Raw genomic sequence first — 4,446 nt, forward strand, 5'->3', positions numbered from 1 at the left:
TTTCATTGTTACAAATTGAACATAATTAAAGCGCAGTGATTAATCACAAAAACAATATGTAATTATATATGTGTTTTCCGATGGTCTTAGGCGACCCCCCAAAGGGGTCTCGACCCACAGGTTGAGAACTGCTGCTCTAGAGTAAAGGCCCAAACCAGCAAAAGATAAACAACACCCCGCTGCCCCTCCCCAAACAGCCCTTACCTCAAAGCGTTTATAGACTGGCTTAGGAGGCTCCAGAAGAGAATTTGTGAAAAATGTCATAAAAATGGCCACAAAGAACTGTGTCATTAATGCCACGTGGGCTGGCCCAGAACAAACAGAACACATATTTTGAGAGGGTGCAAAAGCATGATTACAGTCAAGAGGGGTCAGTCTGGGCAGTGTTCCCACAGGTGGGGAGGTTCTGATAAGCACGTATGTAAATGGAGAGGAAAAGGACAGGGAAGGGCATTTCGAGTGGACAGATCAGGCAAATCGGACAGTCTAGGCGGTGGCTTACAGATATTTCATTGTCTTATGCAGGACCCCAGATTTTCGTTGGATCTTTCCAGCACGATGTTATTGTGGCTTTACATTTATATAACCTCATCACATTTTACGTTATCTTGGTTTAGTCAGTGGTTCTCCTGAGAATTCCTCAAATGGGTTCGCTTAACATGCAAACTTTCTTCTTTGGATTGAAACAGGCAGGTCGCCCTGCCCTTTCTTGTGCAATTGGCTGTGATTTCTAGCTCTTCTTTTATAATCAGGTAAAAGGAAATGCCTGACCTGTGGACTCTCCTAAGCGGCTAGAGCCTTTCCAGTGCAGGGCAGATCTTCTCTGGAAAGCTCTTAATCAGCTCTCATACACGACCAGCCCAATGCATTTTCAGTTTCTAGATAAAGTTAATCACCCTTGAGGGCCAGCAATCAAGATGAAAATGGGGAACTTGCTGGTTCCCCTCTCGTAATGTCTAGATTTAGTTTACAAAACAAAAGCGACTGCACAGATGAAGCCCAGGGTTTCAGTGTTGATTTCCGCAATGAGCTGGTGTGGCTGTAACCCTCTCCTCACACACAGAGCTGATGCCAGTGGTTGGCAAACTCATTAGGCAACAGAGCCAAATATCAACAGTACAACGATTGAAATTTCTTTTGAGAGCCAATTTTTTTAAACTTAAACTATATAGGTAGGTACATTGTTATTAACTTAATTAGGGTACTCCTAAGGCTTAGGAAGAGCCACACTCAAGGGGCCAAAGAGCCGCATGTGGCTCGCGAGCCGCAGTTTGCTGACCATGGATAGGCATGAAATAATGGGTGCGAAGTGGAAAGTGTGAGAGCGCCTCCGCTGGACGCTGGAGGGAAAGCACATGAGAAGAGCCTGTCCCCACAGCTTCCCGAAAGCAGTACCCAGTACATTGGAAGCTTTCGAAGAGACACTGGATCATTTTGAGGAGAGAGCATACATGATTCTTCAGAATAATTCCACCATGTGCTCAGGGACTCTTCCCCTTCTGAGCCCTGTGGCGGGTCGCTGAAATCAGAATGGAGCCCTGATTCTGTCCCCGTGGGCATCTGCCCTTGGCTTCAGAGCTGCACATTTCTTTGCCCAGCAACACTGGTGGGAGGGCCTCCGTTGCCCAGAGCTGAGATGACCGCTCCTCTCTGTCAGAGCCGATTAGCAAACAGCTAGTCACCCGCTGCCCAGCGCCCCCGGAGGAGATGGTTTCTGTATTCGCAGAGGTAATTTGGGTTGATAGGAATAGCATCTCGGGGAGGCAATGGCGGCACCAAATCAATACTTGAGCTACACAAATTAATGTCCTGGCTCTGGCTCTGGGTTTATGTTCGGGAGGCCGTGGCTCCCAGACAGAGACACTAAATGGAACAGACATTTCACTCCCAACAACAGCACATTCCCTTTTCTTAATGAGGAGTCAACTAGAGACTCGATACGTTAAAGAAAATTCATCGAGAACATCCACGAACTGGGAATGGAACAATGTTTATTGTGGCACGCCCCTAGGAAAGGATGTGGAGAAGCTGGGAGAGGGGAGCTGCATGCCTGGCGGGAAGGCTGGTTCTAAGAACAAGTCTTTCTACACCCATGTCCGCAGCAGCATCACTCACAGTAGCTACAGCACAGAAGCAACCCAAGTGTCCGCTGACAAATGAATGGGAGACAAAGTGTGATATGTACAACGGAATGTTATTCAGCCTTAAAAAGGTAGGAAATTCTGACGCATGCTACAACATGGATGAAACTTGAAGACATCATGCTAAGTGAAATAAGCCAGTCACAAGAGGAAAGGTACTGCATGTTCCCACTTACCTGAAGTCCCTAAAGTAGTTAAGTTCATAGAGACAGAAGGCAGAATGGTGGTTATCAGGGCTGCGGGGAGGGGACAATGGGAGTTATTGTTTAATGGGGACAGAGTTTCCGCTTGAGAAGGTGAAAAAGTTCTGGAGATGGATGGTGGTGATGGTTGCACAACTATGTGAACGTACCTTTTGCTACTGAACTGCACTTAAAAATGGTTCAATGATAAGTTTATGTTATGTATATTTTGCTACAACAGGGGTAAAAAAAGAATCGTTCATCCATCAGCCAGAGATCAAACCCTTCATTTAAAGAGATCTTAACATCATTGGTTCCAAGGAGACTCATGGAAATATTCAGTAGGGTACAAAAGGTTTAACCCCTGAGTTTACTTTGGGACATAAATTTGTAATCACAGAGGTTGACACACTGATTACATATCAGCTATGATTGCAACATGGTGACACACCGTTTGCCAGCTAAGCAGTTTTCCTATCTTGTGAATCAGGGCCTTTCAAACCTGAATGTGCCTGGGAATCACCCAGGCATCTGGTTAAAACACAGACTCTGGTTCAGTAGGTTTTGGGTGGAGCTTGAGATTCTGCTTCGCTAAGCAGCTCCCAGACATTGCTGATTCTCCAGGTCCAGGGACCCCATTTTAGTACCAAGAGTGTAGACCTCTCCAGTCAGGATTCTTGTCCACGTCTTGTAAGTAATGGCGCCCTCATTAACACTGAACACAGGCATGTCCAGGTTTCAGTGGAGGGAGAGTCTCTGGGTGATAGGAGTTACTCTGGAATCCTCTCACTTTGATCCTTACTGCCATCAAAAGTCAGGTCTCATGGGATCTACAACTCCTTTTTTCCTCCAGCCCAAGCATGGACAAACCATAAATAAATCCCTTGCCCATTAGGTGCAGGTCAGATAAAATACGTATTTTCCAAAATCATGCTTTCAAGAAGCAAGAAAGGAGGGAAGTGGGTGTGTGGAAGACAAACGAGAGAGAGAGAGAGAGAGACAGAGAGAGAGAGAGAGAGGCCAAAGGCAAAAGGCTTCCTTTTAAGTCTTCTATAAGAATCCTGTGTGGCCTTCCATTGCTTTCAGGCTAAAAGTTCAGACTCCATAGAAAGGCTTATAGGATGAGGTCCCTGCCCACCTCTTGCCATTCCCCTCCATATTCAGCCATAATGAATCCTGTTCTTCCTTGCCTTTGAAGTTGCTCTCCTTGACCTGGAACCTCGTCCCCTCCTTGTATCACTGTCTCAGGCATTGTCTCTTCTGGAAAGATGTTAACCATTTTGCCGCCCTCATCTTCTCCCTCTGTTGGGGTGTCCTTCTCTGCCTTCAGTTGCACACAGTGCTCACCTCAAGCAGAGCACTCGCAGTTATATTTTAATTTTATTCCCTTGTCTACGTTCCCTGCTGGGCTATGAGCTCTTTGAGGGATGGGATAATGTCTTTTGTCACCACAATGGCAAGAACATATGAAGTGGAGACACCAAGATGGCGGCATAGGTAAACACCTGAAATTGCTGCCTTGCACAACCACTTCAAAAATACAACTAAAAGACAAAACGGACATCATCCAGAACCAGAGGAAGGCTGGCTGAGTGGAAATTCTACAACTAGAAGGAAAGAGAAAAGCACACAGAGACTCAGAGGAGGTGCGGAAGTGAAATGCAGAGGTACAGAGGCGCGCGGAAGGGGCTGGCAACTGAGGAGGCGGTTGTCTTTTTCAATCAGGAGGGAGACACACACTCCCGCTCTGAACTCCAGTTCCGGGCGAGTTTCTGGGGACCCAGACTCATACGGGGAGAAACTGGACTGTCTGGCAATGGGCGGAACTCGAGGGTGGCTTTCTCTCAGAGGTGCTTGCATCGATTACCGCGGGACACTGAGACCTGGGGCCTCTTAGGGCAGGACTGAGGATCAGCCATAGCTGTTTGCTCCGCCCTGTTGATTCCCTGAGACCCCGCCCACCCAAGCTGTGCACAGAGGCTTTTGCATATGAATGACCTGGCCCTTTGCAATCTAAAATTACCTAACAAACTGCAGCTGGGTCAGAGAGAACCAGAACTTCCAAAAGAAAGCCCAAGGCCCCACAACAGCTGGCATTGCTTCACAGCTGGGCCTCATCTGGG

Source organism: Myotis brandtii, unplaced genomic scaffold (assembly GCF_000412655.1).
Source record: "Myotis brandtii unplaced genomic scaffold, ASM41265v1 scaffold120, whole genome shotgun sequence".
NCBI classification, from domain to species: Eukaryota; Metazoa; Chordata; class Mammalia; order Chiroptera; family Vespertilionidae; genus Myotis; species Myotis brandtii.